Source organism: Lampris incognitus, chromosome 10, assembly GCF_029633865.1.
Source record: "Lampris incognitus isolate fLamInc1 chromosome 10, fLamInc1.hap2, whole genome shotgun sequence".
Taxonomy (NCBI): Eukaryota; Metazoa; Chordata; class Actinopteri; order Lampriformes; family Lampridae; genus Lampris; species Lampris incognitus.
Genome location: NC_079220.1, coordinates 41,897,341 through 41,921,929, shown reverse-complemented (window position 1 = coordinate 41,921,929; position 24,589 = coordinate 41,897,341).

Genomic DNA, 24,589 nt, shown 5'->3' with positions numbered 1-24,589 from the left:
GCATTTTCTCACAGAAAACGAGTCTCTCGCCATGGGAACATGGCTTTTTTGAAAAAGCATATTCTGCTCGAGAAATCGTGTTTTACAACAATAAAAACGACTCCCGGCCTTATTTAGTTCACATTTTTACTTTTGGTAACCTAGCACGTATTCATAACGCACTATATCTTTTTATCGCGTTAAACGCCTTTTCTCGACAAGAAAAGCACAATTTCATCAAAAACAAACAAAACAAGAAAAATGAATCTATTCAACAAGTCTGCAACACATCCTTAAGAGTTACATGATTTCACCCAATGTCAGTGTGTAATTTCTCCAGTTCTGATCATTTTTTAGGATGTTGGTAGCTTGGTCCAATGCCAAACATATTGAATCCTTTTTATGGCTTTAAACGCATTTTCTCCTCGAGAGAAACATGATTTCACTAAAAACGTTATAGTTTAAACATGCCTGTTGTACATGTGTGCAAACACTCAGAGCCTTGAGATAGGGGTTTCACCAATATGTTTTTTGGTGAGAAACCTTCTATTTCAAGGTTCTGTGCGTTTTAAGACAAGTACAATATGTATGTATAGTGTTTCTGATGAAATCCCTCCTTTTAATGCATTTTCTCACAGAAAACGAGTCTCTCGCCATGGGAACATGGCTTTTTTGAAAAAGCATATTCTGCTCGAGAAATCGTGTTTTACAACAATAAAAACGACTCCCGGCCTTATTTAGTTCACATTTTTACTTTTGGTAAGCTAGCCCGTATTCATAACGCACTAAACCTTTTTATCGCGTTAAACGCCCTTTGTCGACGAGAAAAGCACAATTTCATCAAAAACAAACAAAACAAGAAAAATGAATCTATTCAACAAGTCTGCAACACGTCCTTAAGAGTTACATGATTTCACCCAATGTCAATGTGTAATTTCTCCAGTTTTGATCATTTTTTAGGTTGTTGGTAGCTTGGTCCAATGCCAAACACAGTGAATCCTTTTTATGGCTTTAAACGCGTTTTCTCCTCGAGAGAAACATGATTTCACTAAAAACGTTATAGTTTAAACATGCCTGTTGTACATGTGTGCAAACACTCAGAGCCTTGAGATAGGGGTTTCACCAATGTGTTTTTTGGTGAGAAACCTTCTATTTCAAGGTTCTGTGCGTTTTCAGACAAGTACAATATGTATGTATAGTGTTTCTGATGAAATCCCTCCTTTTAATGCATTTTCTCACAGAAAACGAGTCTCTCGCCATGGGAACATGGCTTTTTTGAAAAAGCATATTCTGCTCGAGAAATCGTGTTTTACAACAATAAAAACGACTCCCGGCCTTATTTAGTTCACATTTTTACTTTTGGTAACCTAGCACGTATTCATAACGCACTAAATCTTTTTATCGCGTTAAACGCCTTTTCTCGACAAGAAAAGCACAATTTCATCAAAAACAAACAAAACAAGAAAAATGAATCTATTCAACAAGTCTGCAACACATCCTTAAGAGTTACATGATTTCACCCAATGTCAATGTGTAATTTCTCCAGTTCTGATCATTGTTTAGGTTCTTGGTAGCTTGGTCCAATTCCAAACACAGTGAATCCTTTTTATGGCTTTAAACGCATTTTCTCCTCGAGAGAAACATGATTTCACTAAAAACGTTATAGTTTAAACATGCCTGTTGTACAAGTCTGCAAACATTCCGAGCCTTAAAATAGGGTTTCACCAATGTGTTTTTTGGTGAGAAACCTTCTATTTCAAGGTTCTGTGCGTTTTCAGACAAGTACAATATGTATGTATAGTGTTTCTGATGAAATCCCTCCTTTTAATGCATTTTCTCACAGAAAACGAGTCTCTCGCCATGGGAACATGGCTTTTTTGAAAAAGCATATTCTGCTCGAGAAATCGTGTTTTACAACAATAAAAACGACTCCCGGCCTTATTTAGTTCACATTTTTACTTTTGGTAAGCTAGCCCGTATTCATAACGCACTAAACCTTTTTATCGCGTGAAACGCCCTTTGTCGACGAGAAAAGCACAATTTCATCAAAAACAAACAAAACAAGAAAAATGAATCTATTCAACAAGTCTGCAACACGTCCTTAAGAGTTACATGATTTCACCCAATGTCAATGTGTAATTTCTCCAGTTTTGATCATTTTTTAGGTTGTTGGTAGCTTGGTCCAATGCCAAACACAGTGAATCCTTTTTATGGCTTTAAACGCGTTTTCTCCTCGAGAGAAACATGATTTCACTAAAAACGTTATAGTTTAAACATGCCTGTTGTACATGTGTGCAAACACTCAGAGCCTTGAGATAGGGGTTTCACCAATGTGTTTTTTGGTGAGAAACCTTCTATTTCAAGGTTCTGTGCGTTTTCAGACAAGTACAATATGTATGTATAGTGTTTCTGATGAAATCCCTCCTTTTAATGCATTTTCTCACAGAAAACGAGTCTCTCGCCATGGGAACATGGCTTTTTTGAAAAAGCATATTCTGCTCGAGAAATCGTGTTTTACAACAATAAAAACGACTCCCGGCCTTATTTAGTTCACATTTTTACTTTTGGTAACCTAGCACGTATTCATAACGCACTATATCTTTTTATCGCGTTAAACGCCTTTTCTCGACAAGAAAAGCACAATTTCATCAAAAACAAACAAAACAAGAAAAATGAATCTATTCAACAAGTCTGCAACACATCCTTAAGAGTTACATGATTTCACCCAATGTCAGTGTGTAATTTCTCCAGTTCTGATCATTTTTTAGGATGTTGGTAGCTTGGTCCAATGCCAAACACAGTGAATCCTTTTTATGGCTTTAAACGCGTTTTCTCCTCGAGAGAAACATGATTTCACTAAAAACGTTATAGTTTAAACATGCCTGTTGTACATGTGTGCAAACACTCAGAGCCTTGAGATAGGGGTTTCACCAATGTGTTTTTTGGTGAGAAACCTTCTATTTCAAGGTTCTGTGCGTTTTCAGACAAGTACAATATGTATGTATAGTGTTTCTGATGAAATCCCTCCTTTTAATGCATTTTCTCACAGAAAACGAGTCTCTCGCCATGGGAACATGGCTTTTTTGAAAAAGCATATTCTGCTCGAGAAATCGTGTTTTACAACAATAAAAACGACTCCCGGCCTTATTTAGTTCACATTTTTACTTTTGGTAAGCTAGCCCGTATTCATAACGCACTAAACCTTTTTATCGCGTTAAACGCCCTTTGTCGACGAGAAAAGCACAATTTCATCAAAAACAAACAAAACAAGAAAAATGAATCTATTCAACAAGTCTGCAACACGTCCTTAAGAGTTACATGATTTCACCCAATGTCAATGTGTAATTTCTCCAGTTTTGATCATTTTTTAGGATGTTGGTAGCTTGGTCCAATGCCAAACACAGTGAATCCTTTTTATGGCTTTAAACGCGTTTTCTCCTCGAGAGAAACATGATTTCACTAAAAACGTTATAGTTTAAACATGCCTGTTGTACATGTGTGCAAACACTCAGAGCCTTGAGATAGGGGTTTCACCAATGTGTTTTTTGGTGAGAAACCTTCTATTTCAAGGTTCTGTGCGTTTTCAGACAAGTACAATATGTATGTATAGTGTTTCTGATGAAATCCCTCCTTTTAATGCATTTTCTCACAGAAAACGAGTCTCTCGCCATGGGAACATGGCTTTTTTGAAAAAGCATATTCTGCTCGAGAAATCGTGTTTTACAACAATAAAAACGACTCCCGGCCTTATTTAGTTCACATTTTTACTTTTGGTAACCTAGCACGTATTCATAACGCACTAAATCTTTTTATCGCGTTAAACGCCTTTTCTCGACAAGAAAAGCACAATTTCATCAAAAACAAACAAAACAAGAAAAATGAATCTATTCAACAAGTCTGCAACACATCCTTAAGAGTTACATGATTTCACCCAATGTCAATGTGTAATTTCTCCAGTTCTGATCATTTTTTAGGTTGTTGGTAGCTTGGTCCAATGCCAAACACAGTGAATCCTTTTTATGGCTTTAAACGCGTTTTCTCCTCGAGAGAAACATGATTTCACTAAAAACGTTATAGTTTAAACATGCCTGTTGTACATGTGTGCAAACACTCAGAGCCTTGAGATAGGGGTTTCACCAATGTGTTTTTTGGTGAGAAACCTTCTATTTCAAGGTTCTGTGCGTTTTCAGACAAGTACAATATGTATGTATAGTGTTTCTGATGAAATCCCTCCTTTTAATGCATTTTCTCACAGAAAACGAGTCTCTCGCCATGGGAACATGGCTTTTTTGAAAAAGCATATTCTGCTCGAGAAATCGTGTTTTACAACAATAAAAACGACTCCCGGCCTTATTTAGTTCACATTTTTACTTTTGGTAAGCTAGCCCGTATTCATAACGCACTAAACCTTTTTATCGCGTTAAACGCCCTTTCTCGACGAGAAAAGCACATTTCATCAAAAACAAACAAAACAAGAAAAATGAATCTATTCAACAAGTCTGCAAAACGTACTTAAGAGTTACATGATTTCACCCAACGTCAATGTGTAATTTCTCCAGTTCTGATCATTTTTTAGGTTGTTGGTAGCTTGGTCCAATGCCAAAACACAGTGAAATCTTTTTATGGCTTTAAACGCGTTTTCTCCTCGAGAGAAACATGATTTCACTAAAAACGTTATAGTTTAAACATGCCTGTTGTACATGTGTGCAAACACTCAGAGCCTTGAGATAGGGGTTTCACCAATGTGTTTTTTGGTGAGAAACCTTTTATTTCAAGGTTCTGTGCGTTTTCAGACAAGTACAATATGTATGTATAGTGTTTCTGATGAAATCCCTCCTTTTAATGCATTTTCTCACAGAAAACGAGTTTCTAGCCATGGGAACATGGCTTTTTTGAAAAAGCATATTCTGGTCGAGAAATCGTGTTTTAAACAATAAAAACGACTCCCGGCCTTATTTAATTCACATTTTTACTTTTGGTAAGCTAGCCCGTATTCATAACGCACTAAACCTTTTTATCGCGTTAAACGCTTTTTCTCGACGAGAAAAGCACAATTTCATCAAAAGCAAACAAAACAAGAAAAATGAATCTATTCACAACAAGTCTGCAACACGTCCTTAAGAGTTACATGATTTCACCCAATGTCAATGTGTAATTTCTCCAGTTCTGATCATTTTTTAGGTTGTTGGTAGCTTGGTCAATGCCAAAACACAGTGAAATCTTTTTATGGCTTTAAACGCGTTTTCTCCTCGAGAGAAACATGATTTCACTAAAAACGTTATAGTTTAAACATGCCTGTTGTACATGTGTGCAAACACACAGAGCCTTGAGATAGGGGTTTCACCAATGTGTTTTTTGGTGAGAAACCTTCTATTTCAAGGTTCTGTGCGTTTTCAGACAAGTACAATATGTATTTTAAGTGTTTCTGATGAAATCCCTCCTTTTAATGCATTTTGTCACAGAAAATGATTTTCTCGCCATGGGAAAATGACTTTTTTGAAAAAGCATATTCTGGTCGAGAAATCGTGTTTTAAACAATAAGAACGACTCCCGGCCTTATTTAGTTCACATTTTTACTTTTGGTAACCTAGCACGTATTCATAACGCACTAAACCTTTTTATCGCGTTAAACGCCTTTTCTCGACAAGAAAAGCACAATTTCATCAAAAACAAACAAAACAAGAAAAATGAATCTATTCAACAAGTCTGCAACACATCCTTAAGAGTTACATGATTTCACCCAATGTCAATGTGTAATTTCTCCAGTTCTGATCATTTTTTAGGTTGTTGGTAGCTTGGTCCAATGCCAAACACAGTGAATCCTTTTTATGGCTTTAAACGCGTTTTCTCCTCGAGAGAAACATGATTTCACTAAAAACGTTATAGTTTAAACATGCCTGTTGTACATGTGTGCAAACACTCAGAGCCTTGAGATAGGGGTTTCACCAATGTGTTTTTTGGTGAGAAACCTTCTATTTCAAGGTTCTGTGCGTTTTCAGACAAGTACAATATGTATGTATAGTGTTTCTGATGAAATCCCTCCTTTTAATGCATTTTCTCACAGAAAACGAGTCTCTCGCCATGGGAACATGGCTTTTTTGAAAAAGCATATTCTGCTCGAGAAATCGTGTTTTACAACAATAAAAACGACTCCCGGCCTTATTTAGTTCACATTTTTACTTTTGGTAAGCTAGCCCGTATTCATAACGCACTAAACCTTTTTATCGCGTTAAACGCCCTTTGTCGACGAGAAAAGCACAATTTCATCAAAAACAAACAAAACAAGAAAAATGAATCTATTCAACAAGTCTGCAACACGTCCTTAAGAGTTACATGATTTCACCCAATGTCAATGTGTAATTTCTCCAGTTTTGATCATTTTTTAGGTTGTTGGTAGCTTGGTCCAATGCCAAACACAGTGAATCCTTTTTATGGCTTTAAACGCGTTTTCTCCTCGAGAGAAACATGATTTCACTAAAAACGTTATAGTTTAAACATGCCTGTTGTACATGTGTGCAAACACACAGAGCCTTGAGATAGGGGTTTCACCAATGTGTTTTTTGGTGAGAAACCTTCTATTTCAAGGTTCTGTGCGTTTTCAGACAAGTACAATATGTATTTTAAGTGTTTCTGATGAAATCCCTCCTTTTAATGCATTTTGTCACAGAAAATGATTTTCTCGCCATGGGAAAATGACTTTTTTGAAAAAGCATATTCTGGTCGAGAAATCGTGTTTTAAACAATAAGAACGACTCCCGGCCTTATTTAGTTCACATTTTTACTTTTGGTAACCTAGCACGTATTCATAACGCACTAAACCTTTTTATCGCGTTAAACGCCTTTTCTCGACAAGAAAAGCACAATTTCATCAAAAACAAACAAAACAAGAAAAATGAATCTATTCAACAAGTCTGCAACACATCCTTAAGAGTTACATGATTTCACCCAATGTCAATGTGTAATTTCTCCAGTTCTGATCATTTTTTAGGTTGTTGGTAGCTTGGTCCAATGCCAAACACAGTGAATCCTTTTTATGGCTTTAAACGCGTTTTCTCCTCGAGAGAAACATGATTTCACTAAAAACGTTATAGTTTAAACATGCCTGTTGTACATGTGTGCAAACACTCAGAGCCTTGAGATAGGGGTTTCACCAATGTGTATTTGGTGAGAAACCTTCTATTTCAAGGTTCTGTGCGTTTTCAGACAAGTACAATATGTATGTATAGTGTTTCTGATGAAATCCCTCCTTTTAATGCATTTTCTCACAGAAAACGAGTCTCTCGCCATGGGAACATGGCTTTTTTGAAAAAGCATATTCTGCTCGAGAAATCGTGTTTTACAACAATAAAAACGACTCCCGGCCTTATTTAGTTCACATTTTTACTTTTGGTAAGCTAGCCCGTATTCATAACGCACTAAACCTTTTTATCGCGTTAAACGCCCTTTCTCGACGAGAAAAGCACATTTCATCAAAAACAAACAAAACAAGAAAAATGAATCTATTCAACAAGTCTGCAAAACGTCCTTAAGAGTTACATGATTTCACCCAACGTCAATGTGTAATTTCTCCAGTTCTGATCATTTTTTAGGTTGTTGGTAGCTTGGTCCAATGCCAAAACACAGTGAAATCTTTTTATGGCTTTAAACGCGTTTTCTCCTCGAGAGAAACATGATTTCACTAAAAACGTTATAGTTTAAACATGCCTGTTGTACATGTGTGCAAACACTCAGAGCCTTGAGATAGGGGTTTCACCAATGTGTTTTTTGGTGAGAAACCTTTTATTTCAAGGTTCTGTGCGTTTTCAGACAAGTACAATATGTATGTATAGTGTTTCTGATGAAATCCCTCCTTTTAATGCATTTTCTCACAGAAAACGAGTTTCTAGCCATGGGAACATGGCTTTTTTGAAAAAGCATATTCTGGTCGAGAAATCGTGTTTTAAACAATAAAAACGACTCCCGGCCTTATTTAATTCACATTTTTACTTTTGGTAAGCTAGCCCGTATTCATAACGCACTAAACCTTTTTATCGCGTGAAACGCTTTTTCTCGACGAGAAAAGCACAATTTCATCAAAAGCAAACAAAACAAGAAAAATGAATCTATTCACAACAAGTCTGCAACACGTCCTTAAGAGTTACATGATTTCACCCAATGTCAATGTGTAATTTCTCCAGTTCTGATCATTTTTTAGGTTGTTGGTAGCTTGGTCAATGCCAAAACACAGTGAAATCTTTTTATGGCTTTAAACGCGTTTTCTCCTCGAGAGAAACATGATTTCACTAAAAACGTTATAGTTTAAACATGCCTGTTGTACATGTGTGCAAACACACAGAGCCTTGAGATAGGGGTTTCACCAATGTGTTTTTTGGTGAGAAACCTTCTATTTCAAGGTTCTGTGCGTTTTCAGACAAGTACAATATGTATTTTAAGTGTTTCTGATGAAATCCCTCCTTTTAATGCATTTTGTCACAGAAAATGATTTTCTCGCCATGGGAAAATGACTTTTTTGAAAAAGCATATTCTGGTCGAGAAATCGTGTTTTAAACAATAAGAACGACTCCCGGCCTTATTTAGTTCACATTTTTACTTTTGGTAACCTAGCACGTATTCATAACGCACTAAACCTTTTTATCGCGTTAAACGCCTTTTCTCGACAAGAAAAGCACAATTTCATCAAAAACAAACAAAACAAGAAAAATGAATCTATTCAACAAGTCTGCAACACATCCTTAAGAGTTACATGATTTCACCCAATGTCAATGTGTAATTTCTCCAGTTCTGATCATTTTTTAGGTTGTTGGTAGCTTGGTCCAATGCCAAACACAGTGAATCCTTTTTATGGCTTTAAACGCGTTTTCTCCTCGAGAGAAACATGATTTCACTAAAAACGTTATAGTTTAAACATGCCTGTTGTACATGTGTGCAAACACTCAGAGCCTTGAGATAGGGGTTTCACCAATGTGTTTTTTGGTGAGAAACCTTCTATTTCAAGGTTCTGTGCGTTTTCAGACAAGTACAATATGTATGTATAGTGTTTCTGATGAAATCCCTCCTTTTAATGCATTTTCTCACAGAAAACGAGTCTCTCGCCATGGGAACATGGCTTTTTTGAAAAAGCATATTCTGCTCGAGAAATCGTGTTTTACAACAATAAAAACGACTCCCGGCCTTATTTAGTTCACATTTTTACTTTTGGTAACCTAGCACGTATTCATAACGCACTAAATCTTTTTATCGCGTTAAACGCCTTTTCTCGACAAGAAAAGCACAATTTCATCAAAAACAAACAAAACAAGAAAAATGAATCTATTCAACAAGTCTGCAACACATCCTTAAGAGTTACATGATTTCACCCAATGTCAATGTGTAATTTCTCCAGTTCTGATCATTGTTTAGGTTGTTGGTAGCTTGGTCCAATTCCAAACACAGTGAATCCTTTTTATGGCTTTAAACGCATTTTCTCCTCGAGAGAAACATGATTTCACTAAAAACGTTATAGTTTAAACATGCCTGTTGTACAAGTCTGCAAACATTCAGAGCCTTAAAATAGGGGTTTCACCAATGTGTTTTTTGGTGAGAAACCTTCTATTTCAAGGTTCTGTGCGTTTTCAGACAAGTACGATATGTATTTTAAGTGTTTCTGATGAAATCCCTCCTTTTAATGCATTTTGTCACAGAAAATGATTTTCTCGCCATGGGAAAATGACTTTTTTGAAAAAGCATATTCTGGTCGAGAAATCGTGTTTTAAACAATAAGAACGACTCCCGGCCTTATTTAGTTCACATTTTTACTTTTGGTAACCTAGCACGTATTCATAACGCACTAAACCTTTTTATCGCGTTAAACGCCTTTTCTCGACAAGAAAAGCACAATTTCATCAAAAACAAACAAAACAAGAAAAATGAATCTATTCAACAAGTCTGCAACACATCCTTAAGAGTTACATGATTTCACCCAATGTCAATGTGTAATTTCTCCAGTTCTGATCATTTTTTAGGTTGTTGGTAGCTTGGTCCAATGCCAAACACAGTGAATCCTTTTTATGGCTTTAAACGCGTTTTCTCCTCGAGAGAAACATGATTTCACTAAAAACGTTATAGTTTAAACATGCCTGTTGTACATGTGTGCAAACACTCAGAGCCTTGAGATAGGGGTTTCACCAATGTGTTTTTTGGTGAGAAACCTTCTATTTCAAGGTTCTGTGCGTTTTCAGACAAGTACAATATGTATGTATAGTGTTTCTGATGAAATCCCTCCTTTTAATGCATTTTGTCACAGAAAATGCGTCTCTCGACATAGGAAAATGGCTTTTTTGAAAAAGCATATTCTGGTCGAGAAATCGTGTTTTAAACAAAAAAAACGACTCCCGGCCTTATTTAGTTCACATTTTTACTTTTGGTAACCTAGCACGTATTCATAACGCACTAAACCTTTTTATCGCGTTAAACGCCTTTTCTCGACGAGAAAAGCACAATTTCATCAAAAACAAACAAAACAAGAAACATGAATCTATTCAACAAGTCTGCAAAACGACCTTAAGAGTTACATGATTTCACCCAACGTCAATGTGTAATTTCTCCAGTTCTGATCATTTTTTAGGTTGTTGGTAGCTTGGTCAATGCCAAAACACAGTGAAATCTTTTTATGGCTTTAAACGCGTTTTCTCCTCGAGAGAAACATGATTTCACTAAAAACGTTATAGTTTAAACATGCCTGTTGTACATGTGTGCAAACACTCAGAGCCTTGAGATAGGGGTTTCACCAATGTGTTTTTTGGTGAGAAACCTTCTATTTCAAGGTTCTGTGCGTTTTCAGACAAGTACAATATGTATGTATAGTGTTTCTGATGAAATCCCTCCTTTTAATGCATTTTCTCACAGAAAACGAGTCTCTCGCCATGGGAACATGGCTTTTTTGAAAAAGCATATTCTGCTCGAGAAATCGTGTTTTACAACAATAAAAACGACTCCCGGCCTTATTTAGTTCACATTTTTACTTTTGGTAACCTAGCACGTATTCATAACGCACTAAATCTTTTTATCGCGTTAAACGCCTTTTCTCGACAAGAAAAGCACAATTTCATCAAAAACAAACAAAACAAGAAAAATGAATCTATTCAACAAGTCTGCAACACATCCTTAAGAGTTACATGATTTCACCCAATGTCAATGTGTAATTTCTCCAGTTCTGATCATTGTTTAGGTTCTTGGTAGCTTGGTCCAATTCCAAACACAGTGAATCCTTTTTATGGCTTTAAACGCATTTTCTCCTCGAGAGAAACATGATTTCACTAAAAACGTTATAGTTTAAACATGCCTGTTGTACAAGTCTGCAAACATTCAGAGCCTTAAAATAGGGGTTTCACCAATGTGTTTTTTGGTGAGAAACCTTCTATTTCAAGGTTCTGTGCGTTTTCAGACAAGTACAATATGTATTTTAAGTGTTTCTGATGAAATCCCTCCTTTTAATGCATTTTGTCACAGAAAATGATTTTCTCGCCATGGGAAAATGACTTTTTTGAAAAAGCATATTCTGGTCGAGAAATCGTGTTTTAAACAATAAGAACGACTCCCGGCCTTATTTAGTTCACATTTTTACTTTTGGTAACCTAGCACGTATTCATAACGCACTAAACCTTTTTATCGCGTTAAACGCCTTTTCTCGACAAGAAAAGCACAATTTCATCAAAAACAAACAAAACAAGAAAAATGAATCTATTCAACAAGTCTGCAACACATCCTTAAGAGTTACATGATTTCACCCAATGTCAATGTGTAATTTCTCCAGTTCTGATCATTTTTTAGGTTGTTGGTAGCTTGGTCCAATGCCAAACACAGTGAATCCTTTTTATGGCTTTAAACGCGTTTTCTCCTCGAGAGAAACATGATTTCACTAAAAACGTTATAGTTTAAACATGCCTGTTGTACATGTGTGCAAACACTCAGAGCCTTGAGATAGGGGTTTCACCAATGTGTTTTTTGGTGAGAAACCTTCTATTTCAAGGTTCTGTGCGTTTTCAGACAAGTACAATATGTATGTATAGTGTTTCTGATGAAATCCCTCCTTTTAATGCATTTTCTCACAGAAAATGCGTCTCTCGACATAGGAAAATGGCTTTTTTGAAAAAGCATATTCTGGTCGAGAAATCGTGTTTTAAACAAAAAAAACGACTCCCGGCCTTATTTAGTTCACATTTTTACTTTTGGTAACCTAGCACGTATTCATAACGCACTAAACCTTTTTATCGCGTTAAACGCCTTTTCTCGACAAGAAAAGCACAATTTCATCAAAAACAAACAAAACAAGAAAAATGAATCTATTCAACAAGTCTGCAAAACGTCCTTAAGAGTTACATGATTTCACCCAACGTCAATGTGTAATTTCTCCAGTTCTGATCATTTTTTAGGTTGTTGGTAGCTTGGTCAATGCCAAAACACAGTGAAATCTTTTTATGGCTTTAAACGCGTTTTCTCCTCGAGAGAAACATGATTTCACTAAAAACGTTATAGTTTAAACATGCCTGTTGTACATGTGTGCAAACACTCAGAGCCTTGAGATAGGGGTTTCACCAATGTGTTTTTTGGTGAGAAACCTTCTATTTCAAGGTTCTGTGCGTTTTCAGACAAGTACAATATGTATGTATAGTGTTTCTGATGAAATCCCTCCTTTTAATGCATTTTCTCACAGAAAACGAGTCTCTCGCCATGGGAACATGGCTTTTTTGAAAAAGCATATTCTGCTCGAGAAATCGTGTTTTACAACAATAAAAACGACTCCCGGCCTTATTTAGTTCACATTTTTACTTTTGGTAAGCTAGCCCGTATTCATAACGCACTAAACCTTTTTATCGCGTTAAACGCCCTTTGTCGACGAGAAAAGCACAATTTCATCAAAAACAAACAAAACAAGAAAAATGAATCTATTCAACAAGTCTGCAACACGTCCTTAAGAGTTACATGATTTCACCCAATGTCAATGTGTAATTTCTCCAGTTTTGATCATTTTTTAGGTTGTTGGTAGCTTGGTCCAATGCCAAACACAGTGAATCCTTTTTATGGCTTTAAACGCGTTTTCTCCTCGAGAGAAACATGATTTCACTAAAAACGTTATAGTTTAAACATGCCTGTTGTACATGTGTGCAAACACTCAGAGCCTTGAGATAGGGGTTTCACCAATGTGTTTTTTGGTGAGAAACCTTCTATTTCAAGGTTCTGTGCGTTTTCAGACAAGTACAATATGTATGTATAGTGTTTCTGATGAAATCCCTCCTTTTAATGCATTTTGTCACAGAAAATGCGTCTCTCGACATAGGAAAATGGCTTTTTTGAAAAAGCATATTCTGGTCGAGAAATCGTGTTTTAAACAAAAAAAACGACTCCCGGCCTTATTTAGTTCACATTTTTACTTTTGGTAACCTAGCACGTATTCATAACGCACTAAACCTTTTTATCGCGTTAAACGCCTTTTCTCGACGAGAAAAGCACAATTTCATCAAAAACAAACAAAACAAGAAAAATGAATCTATTCAACAAGTCTGCAAAACGACCTTAAGAGTTACATGATTTCACCCAACGTCAATGTGTAATTTCTCCAGTTCTGATCATTTTTTAGGTTGTTGGTAGCTTGGTCAATGCCAAAACACAGTGAAATCTTTTTATGGCTTTAAACGCGTTTTCTCCTCGAGAGAAACATGATTTCACTAAAAACGTTATAGTTTAAACATGCCTGTTGTACATGTGTGCAAACACTCAGAGCCTTGAGATAGGGGTTTCACCAATGTGTTTTTTGGTGAGAAACCTTCTATTTCAAGGTTCTGTGCGTTTTCAGACAAGTACAATATGTATGTATAGTGTTTCTGATGAAATCCCTCCTTTTAATGCATTTTCTCACAGAAAACGAGTCTCTCGCCATGGGAACATGGCTTTTTTGAAAAAGCATATTCTGCTCGAGAAATCGTGTTTTACAACAATAAAAACGACTCCCGGCCTTATTTAGTTCACATTTTTACTTTTGGTAACCTAGCACGTATTCATAACGCACTAAATCTTTTTATCGCGTTAAACGCCTTTTCTCGACAAGAAAAGCACAATTTCATCAAAAACAAACAAAACAAGAAAAATGAATCTATTCAACAAGTCTGCAACACATCCTTAAGAGTTACATGATTTCACCCAATGTCAATGTGTAATTTCTCCAGTTCTGATCATTGTTTAGGTTCTTGGTAGCTTGGTCCAATTCCAAACACAGTGAATCCTTTTTATGGCTTTAAACGCATTTTCTCCTCGAGAGAAACATGATTTCACTAAAAACGTTATAGTTTAAACATGCCTGTTGTACAAGTCTGCAAACATTCAGAGCCTTAAAATAGGGGTTTCACCAATGTGTTTTTTGGTGAGAAACCTTCTATTTCAAGGTTCTGTGCGTTTTCAGACAAGTACAATATGTATTTTAAGTGTTTCTGATGAAATCCCTCCTTTTAATGCATTTTGTCACAGAAAATGATTTTCTCGCCATGGGAAAATGACTTTTTTGAAAAAGCATATTCTGGTCGAGAAATCGTGTTTTAAACAATAAGAACGACTCCCGGCCTTATTTAGTTCACATTTTTACTTTTGGTAACCTAGCACGTATTCATAACGCACTAAACCTTTTTATCGCGTTAAACGCCTTTTCTCGACAAGAAAAGCACAATTTCATCAAAAACAAACAAAACAAGAAAAATGAATCTATTCAACAAGTCTGCAACACATCCTTAAGAGTTACATGATTTCACCCAATGTCAATGTGTAATTTCTCCAGTTCTGATCATTTTTTAGGTTGTTGGTAGCTTGGTCCAATGCCAAACACAGTGAATCCTTTTTATGGCTTTAAACGCGTTTTCTCCTCGAGAGAAACATGATTTCACTAAAAACGTTATAGTTTAAACATGCCTGTTGTACATGTGTGCAAACACTCAGAGCCTTGAGATAGGGGTTTCACCAATGTGTTTTTTGGTGAGAAACCTTCTATTTCAAGGTTCTGTGCGTTTTCAGACAAGTACAATATGTATGTATAGTGTTTCTGATGAAATCCCTCCTTTTAATGCATTTTGTCACAGAAAATGCGTCTCTCGACATAGGAAAATGGCTTTTTTGAAAAAGCATATTCTGGTCGAGAAATCGTGTTTTAAACAAAAAAAACGACTCCCGGCCTTATTTAGTTCACATTTTTACTTTTGGTAACCTAGCACGTATTCATAACGCACTAAACCTTTTTATCGCGTTAAACGCCTTTTCTCGACAAGAAAAGCACAATTTCATCAAAAACAAACAAAACAAGAAAAATGAATCTATTCAACAAGTCTGCAAAACGTCCTTAAGAGTTACATGATTTCACCCAACGTCAATGTGTAATTTCTCCAGTTCTGATCATTTTTTAGGTTGTTGGTAGCTTGGTCAATGCCAAAACACAGTGAAATCTTTTTATGGCTTTAAACGCGTTTTCTCCTCGAGAGAAACATGATTTCACTAAAAACGTTATAGTTTAAACATGCCTGTTGTACATGTGTGCAAACACTCAGAGCCTTGAGATAGGGGTTTCACCAATGTGTTTTTTGGTGAGAAACCTTCTATTTCAAGGTTCTGTGCGTTTTCAGACAAGTACAATATGTATGTATAGTGTTTCTGATGAAATCCCTCCTTTTAATGCATTTTCTCACAGAAAACGAGTCTCTCGCCATGGGAACATGGCTTTTTTGAAAAAGCATATTCTGCTCGAGAAATCGTGTTTTACAACAATAAAAACGACTCCCGGCCTTATTTAGTTCACATTTTTACTTTTGGTAAGCTAGCCCGTATTCATAACGCACTAAACCTTTTTATCGCGTTAAACGCCCTTTGTCGACGAGAAAAGCACAATTTCATCAAAAACAAACAAAACAAGAAAAATGAATCTATTCAACAAGTCTGCAACACGTCCTTAAGAGTTACATGATTTCACCCAATGTCAATGTGTAATTTCTCCAGTTTTGATCATTTTTTAGGTTGTTGGTAGCTTGGTCCAATGCCAAACACAGTGAATCCTTTTTATGGCTTCAAACGCGTTTTCTCCTCGAGAGAAACATGATTTCACTAAAAACGTTATAGTTTAAACATGCCTGTTGTACATGTGTGCAAACACTCAGAGCCTTGAGATAGGGGTTTCACCAATGTGTTTTTTGGTGAGAAACCTTCTATTTCAAGGTTCTGTGCGTTTTCAGACAAGTACAATATGTATGTATAGTGTTTCTGATGAAATCCCTCCTTTTAATGCATTTTCTCACAGAAAACGAGTCTCTCGCCATGGGAACATGGCTTTTTTGAAAAAGCATATTCTGCTCGAGAGATCGTGTTTTACAACAATAAAAACGACTCCCGGCCTTATTTAGTTCACATTTTTACTTTTGGTAACCTAGCACGTATTCATAACGCACTAAATCTTTTTATCGCGTTAAACGCCTTTTCTCGACAAGAAAAGCACAATTTCATCAAAAACAAACAAAACAAGAAAAATGAATCTATTCAACAAGTCTGCAACACATCCTTAAGAGTTACATGATTTCACCCAATGTCAATGTGTAATTTCTCCAGTTCTGATCATTGTTTAGGTTCTTGGTAGCTTGGTCCAATTCCAAACACAGTGAATCCTTTTTATGGCTTTAAACGCATTTTCTCCTCGAGAGAAACATGATTTCACTAAAAACGTTATAGTTTAAACATGCCTGTTGTACAAGTCTGCAAACATTCAGAGCCTTAAAATAGGGGTTTCACCAATGTGTTTTTTGGTGAGAAACCTTCTATTTCAAGGTTCTGTGCGTTTTCAGACAAGTACAATATGTATTTTAAGTGTTTCTGATGAAATCCCTCCTTTTAATGCATTTTGTCACAGAAAATGATTTTCTCGCCATGGGAAAATGACTTTTTTGAAAAAGCATATTCTGGTCGAGAAATCGTGTTTTAAACAATAAGAACGACTCCCGGCCTTATTTAGTTCACATTTTTACTTTTGGTAACCTAGCACGTATTCATAACGCACTAAACCTTTTTATCGCGTTAAACGCCTTTTCTCGACAAGAAAAGCACAATTTCATCAAAAACAAACAAAACAAGAAAAATGAATCTATTCAACAAGTCTGCAACACATCCTTAAGAGTTACATGATTTCACCCAATGTCAATGTGTAATTTCTCCAGTTCTGATCATTTTTTAGGTTGTTGGTAGCTTGGTCCAATGCCAAACACAGTGAATCCTTTTTATGGCTTTAAACGCGTTTTCTCCTCGAGAGAAACATGATTTCACTAAAAACGTTATAGTTTAAACATGCCTGTTGTACATGTGTGCAAACACTCAGAGCCTTGAGATAGGGGTTTCACCAATGTGTTTTTTGGTGAGAAACCTTCTATTTCAAGGTTCTGTGCGTTTTCAGACAAGTACAATATGTATGTATAGTGTTTCTGATGAAATCCCTCCTTTTAATGCATTTTGTCACAGAAAATGCGTCTCTCGACATAGGAAAATGGCTTTTTTGAAAAAGCATATTCTGGTCGAGAAATCGTGTTTTAAACAAAAAAAACGACTCCCGGCCTTATTTAGTTCACATTTTTACTTTTGGTAACCTAGCACGTATTCATAACGCACTAAACCTTTTTATCGCGTTAAACGCCTTTTCTCGACAAGAAAAGCACAATTTCATCAAAAACAAACAAAACAAGAAAAATGAATCTATTCAACAAGTCTGCAAAACGTCCTTAAGAGTTACATGATTTCACCCAACGTCAATGTGTAATTTCTCCAGTTCTGATCATTTTTTAGGTTTTTTGGTAGCTTGGTCAATGCCAAAACACAGTGAAATCTTTTTATGGCTTTAAACGCGTTTTCTCCTCGAGAGAAACATGATTTCACTAAAAACGTTATAGTTTAAACATGCCTGTTGTACATGTGTGCAAACACTCAGAGCCTTGAGATAGGGGTTTCACCAATGTGTTTTTTGGTGAGAAACCTTCTATTTCAAGGTTCTGTGCGTTTTCAGACAAGTACAATATGTATGTATAGTGTTTCTGATGAAATCCCTCCTTTTAATGCATTTTCTCACAGAAAACGAGTCTCTCGCCATGGGAACATGGCTTTTTTGAAAAAGCATATTCTGCTCGAGAAATCGTGTTTTACAACAATAAAAACGACTCCCGGCCTTATTTAGTTCACATTTTTACTTTTGGTAAGCTAGCCCGTATTCATAACGCACTAAACCTTTTTATCGCGTTAAACGCCCTTTGTCGACGAGAAAAGCACAATTTCATCAAAAACAAACAAAACAAGAAAAATGAATCTATTCAACAAGTCTGCAACACGTCCTTAAGAGTTACATGATTTCACCCAACGTCAATGTGTAATTTCTCCAGTTTTGATCATTTTTTAGGTTGTTGGTAGCTTGGTCCAATGCCAAACACAGTGAATCCTTTTTATGGCTTTAAACGCGTTTTCTCCTCGAGAGAAACATGATTTCACTAAAAACGTTATAGTTTAAACATGCCTGTTGTACATGTGTGCAAACACTCAGAGCCTTGAGATAGGGGTTTCACCAATGTGTTTTTTGGTGAGAAACCTTCTATTTCAAGGTTCTGTGCGTTTTCAGACAAGTACAATATGTATGTATAGTGTTTCTGATGAAATCCCTCCTTTTAATGCATTTTCTCACAGAAAACGAGTCTCTCGCCATGGGAACATGGCTTTTTTGAAAAAGCATATTCTGCTCGAGAGATCGTGTTTTACAACAATAAAAACGACTCCCGGCCTTATTTAGTTCACATTTTTACTTTTGGTAACCTAGCACGTATTCATAACGCACTAAATCTTTTTATCGCGTTAAACGCCTTTTCTCGACAAGAAAAGCACAATTTCATCAAAAACAAACAAAACAAGAAAAATGAATCTATTCAACAAGTCTGCAACACATCCTTAAGAGTTACATGATTTCACCCAATGTCAATGTGTAATTTCTCCAGTTCTGATCATTGTTTAGGTTCTTGGTAGCTTGGTCCAATTCCAAACACAGTGAATCCTTTTTATGGCTTTAAACGCATTTTCTCCTCGAGAGAAACATGATTTCACTAAAAACGTTATAGTTTAAACATGCCTGTTGTACAAGTCTGCAAACATTCAGAGCCTTAAAATAGGGGTTTCACCAATGTGTTTTTTGGTGAGAAACCTTCTATTTCAAGGTTCTGTGCGTTTTCAGACAAGTACAATATGTATTTTAAGTGTTTCTGATGAAATCCCTCCTTTTAATGCATTTTGTCACAGAAAATGATTTTCTCGCCATGGGAAAATGACTTTTTTGAAAAAGCATATTCTGCTCGAGAAATCGTGTTTTAAACAATAAGAACGACTCCCGGCCTTATTTAGTTCACATTTTTACTTTTGGTAACCTAGCACGTATTCATAACGCACTAAACCTTTTTATCGCGTTAAACGCCTTTTCTCGACAAGAAAAGCACAATTTCATCAAAAACAAACAAAACAAGAAAAATGAATCTATTCAACAAGTCTGCAACACATCCTTAAGAGTTACATGATTTCACCCAATGTCAATGTGTAATTTCTCCAGTTCTGATCATTTTTTAGGTTGTTGGTAGCTTGGTCCAATGCCAAACACAGTGAATCCTTTTTATGGCTTTAAACGCGTTTTCTCCTCGAGAGAAACATGATTTCACTAAAAACGTTATAGTTTAAACATGCCTGTTGTACATGTGTGCAAACACTCAGAGCCTTGAGATAGGGGTTTCACCAATGTGTTTTTTGGTGAGAAACCTTCTATTTCAAGGTTCTGTGCGTTTTCAGACAAGTACAATATGTATGTATAGTGTTTCTGATGAAATCCCTCCTTTTAATGCATTTTGTCACAGAAAATGCGTCTCTCGACATAGGAAAATGGCTTTTTTGAAAAAGCATATTCTGGTCGAGAAATCGTGTTTTAAACAAAAAAAACGACTCCCGGCCTTATTTAGTTCACATTTTTACTTTTGGTAACCTAGCACGTATTCATAACGCACTAAACCTTTTTATCGCGTTAAACGCCTTTTCTCGACAAGAAAAGCACAATTTCATCAAAAACAAACAAAACAAGAAAAATGAATCTATTCAACAAGTCTGCAAAACGTCCTTAAGAGTTACATGATTTCACCCAACGTCAATGTGTAATTTCTCCAGTTCTGATCATTTTTTAGGTTGTTGGTAGCTTGGTCAATGCCAAAACACAGTGAAATCTTTTTATGGCTTTAAACGCGTTTTCTCCTCGAGAGAAACATGATTTCACTAAAAACGTTATAGTTTAAACATGCCTGTTGTACATGTGTGCAAACACTCAGAGCCTTGAGATAGGGGTTTCACCAATGTGTTTTTTGGTGAGAAACCTTCTATTTCAAGGTTCTGTGCGTTTTCAGACAAGTACAATATGTATGTATAGTGTTTCTGATGAAATCCCTCCTTTTAATGCATTTTCTCACAGAAAACGAGTCTCTCGCCATGGGAACATGGCTTTTTTGAAAAAGCATATTCTGCTCGAGAAATCGTGTTTTACAACAATAAAAACGACTCCCGGCCTTATTTAGTTCACATTTTTACTTTTGGTAAGCTAGCCCGTATTCATAACGCACTAAACCTTTTTATCGCGTTAAACGCCCTTTGTCGACGAGAAAAGCACAATTTCATCAAAAACAAACAAAACAAGAAAAATGAATCTATTCAACAAGTCTGCAACACGTCCTTAAGAGTTACATGATTTCACCCAATGTCAATGTGTAATTTCTCCAGTTTTGATAATTTTTTAGGTTGTTGGTAGCTTGGTCCAATGCCAAACACAGTGAATCCTTTTTATGGCTTTAAACGCGTTTTCTCCTCGAGAGAAACATGATTTCACTAAAAACGTTATAGTTTAAACATGCCTGTTGTACATGTGTGCAAACACTCAGAGCCTTGAGATAGGGGTTTCACCAATGTGTTTTTTGGTGAGAAACCTTCTATTTCAAGGTTCTGTGCGTTTTCAGACAAGTACAATATGTATGTATAGTGTTTCTGATGAAATCCCTCCTTTTAATGCATTTTCTCACAGAAAACGAGTCTCTCGCCATGGGAACATGGCTTTTTTGAAAAAGCATATTCTGCTCGAGAGATCGTGTTTTACAACAATAAAAACGACTCCCGGCCTTATTTAGTTCACATTTTTACTTTTGGTAACCTAGCACGTATTCATAACGCACTAAATCTTTTTATCGCGTTAAACGCCTTTTCTCGACAAGAAAAGCACAATTTCATCAAAAACAAACAAAACAAGAAAAATGAATCTATTCAACAAGTCTGCAACACATCCTTAAGAGTTACATGATTTCACCCAATGTCAATGTGTAATTTCTCCAGTTCTGATCATTGTTTAGGTTCTTGGTAGCTTGGTCCAATTCCAAACACAGTGAATCCTTTTTATGGCTTTAAACGCATTTTCTCCTCGAGAGAAACATGATTTCACTAAAAACGTTATAGTTTAAACATGCCTGTTGTACAAGTCTGCAAACATTCAGAGCCTTAAAATAGGGGTTTCACCAATGTGTTTTTTGGTGAGAAACCTTCTATTTCAAGGTTCTGTGCGTTTTCAGACAAGTACAATATGTATTTTAAGTGTTTCTGATGAAATCCCTCCTTTTAATGCATTTTGTCACAGAAAATGATTTTCTCGCCATGGGAAAATGACTTTTTTGAAAAAGCATATTCTGGTCGAGAAATCGTGTTTTAAACAATAAGAACGACTCCCGGCCTTATTTAGTTCACATTTTTACTTTTGGTAACCTAGCACGTATTCATAACGCACTAAACCTTTTTATCGCGTTAAACGCCTTTTCTCGACAAGAAAAGCACAATTTCATCAAAAACAAACAAAACAAGAAAAATGAATCTATTCAACAAGTCTGCAAAACGTCCTTAAGAGTTACATGATTTCACCCAACGTCAATGTGTAATTTCTCCAGTTCTGATCATTTTTTAGGTTGTTGGTAGCTTGGTCAATGCCAAAACACAGTGAAATCTTTTTATGGCTTTAAACGCGTTTTCTCCTCGAGAGAAACATGATTTCACTAAAAACGTTATAGTTTAAACATGCCTGTTGTACATGTGTGCAAACACTCAGAGCCTTGAGATAGGGGTTTCACCAATGTGTTTTTTGGTGAGAAACCTTCTATTTCAAGGTTCTGTGCGTTTTCAGACAAGTACAATATGTATGTATAGTGTTTCTGATGAAATCCCTCCTTTTAATGCATTTTCTCACAGAAAACGAGTCTCTCGCCATGGGAACATGGCTTTTTTGAAAAAGCATATTCTGCTCGAGAAATCGTGTTTTACAACAATAAAAACGACTCCCGGCCTTATTTAGTTCACATTTTTACTTTTGGTAAGCTAGCCCGTATTCATAACGCACTAAACCTTTTTATCGCGTGAAACGCCCTTTGTCGACGAGAAAAGCACAATTTCATCAAAAACAAACAAAACAAGAAAAATGAATCTATTCAACAAGTCTGCAACACGTCCTTAAGAGTTACATGATTTCACCCAATGTCAATGTGTAATTTCTCCAGTTTTGATCATTTTTTAGGTTGTTGGTAGCTTGGTCCAATGCCAAACACAGTGAATCCTTTTTATGGCTTTAAACGCGTTTTCTCCTCGAGAGAAACATGATTTCACTAAAAACGTTATAGTTTAAACATGCCTGTTGTACATGTGTGCAAACACTCAGAGCCTTGAGATAGGGGTTTCACCAATGTGTTTTTTGGTGAGAAACCTTCTATTTCAAGGTTCTGTGCGTTTTCAGACAAGTACAATATGTATGTATAGTGTTTCTGATGAAATCCCTCCTTTTAATGCATTTTCTCACAGAAAACGAGTCTCTCGCCATGGGAACATGGCTTTTTTGAAAAAGCATATTCTGCTCGAGAAATCGTGTTTTACAACAATAAAAACGACTCCCGGCCTTATTTAGTTCACATTTTTACTTTTGGTAACCTAGCACGTATTCATAACGCACTATATCTTTTTATCGCGTTAAACGCCTTTTCTCGACAAGAAAAGCACAATTTCATCAAAAACAAACAAAACAAGAAAAATGAATCTATTCAACAAGTCTGCAACACATCCTTAAGAGTTACATGATTTCACCCAATGTCAGTGTGTAATTTCTCCAGTTCTGATCATTTTTTAGGATGTTGGTAGCTTGGTCCAATGCCAAACATATTGAATCCTTTTTATGGCTTTAAACGCATTTTCTCCTCGAGAGAAACATGATTTCACTAAAAACGTTATAGTTTAAACATGCCTGTTGTACATGTGTGCAAACACTCAGAGCCTTGAGATAGGGGTTTCACCAATGTGTTTTTTGGTGAGAAACCTTCTATTTCAAGGTTCTGTGCGTTTTCAGACAAGTACAATATGTATGTATAGTGTTTCTGATGAAATCCCTCCTTTTAATGCATTTTCTCACAGAAAACGAGTCTCTCGCCATGGGAACATGGCTTTTTTGAAAAAGCATATTCTGCTCGAGAAATCGTGTTTTACAACAATAAAAACGACTCCCGGCCTTATTTAGTTCACATTTTTACTTTTGGTAAGCTAGCCCGTATTCATAACGCACTAAACCTTTTTATCGCGTTAAACGCCCTTTGTCGACGAGAAAAGCACAATTTCATCAAAAACAAACAAAACAAGAAAAATGAATCTATTCAACAAGTCTGCAACACGTCCTTAAGAGTTACATGATTTCACCCAACGTCAATGTGTAATTTCTCCAGTTTTGATCATTTTTTAGGTTGTTGGTAGCTTGGTCCAATGCCAAACACAGTGAATCCTTTTTATGGCTTTAAACGCGTTTTCTCCTCGAGAGAAACATGATTTCACTAAAAACGTTATAGTTTAAACATGCCTGTTGTACATGTGTGCAAACACTCAGAGCCTTGAGATAGGGGTTTCACCAATGTGTTTTTTGGTGAGAAACCTTCTATTTCAAGGTTCTGTGCGTTTTCAGACAAGTACAATATGTATGTATAGTGTTTCTGATGAAATCCCTCCTTTTAATGCATTTTCTCACAGAAAACGAGTCTCTCGCCATGGGAACATGGCTTTTTTGAAAAAGCATATTCTGCTCGAGAGATCGTGTTTTACAACAATAAAAACGACTCCCGGCCTTATTTAGTTCACATTTGTACTTTTGGTAACCTAGCACGTATTCATAACGCACTAAATCTTTTTATCGCGTTAAACGCCTTTTCTCGACAAGAAAAGCACAATTTCATCAAAAACAAACAAAACAAGAAAAATGAATCTATTCAACAAGTCTGCAACACATCCTTAAGAGTTACATGATTTCACCCAATGTCAATGTGTAATTTCTCCAGTTCTGATCATTGTTTAGGTTCTTGGTAGCTTGGTCCAATTCCAAACACAGTGAATCCTTTTTATGGCTTTAAACGCATTTTCTCCTCGAGAGAAACATGATTTCACTAAAAACGTTATAGTTTAAACATGCCTGTTGTACAAGTCTGCAAACATTCAGAGCCTT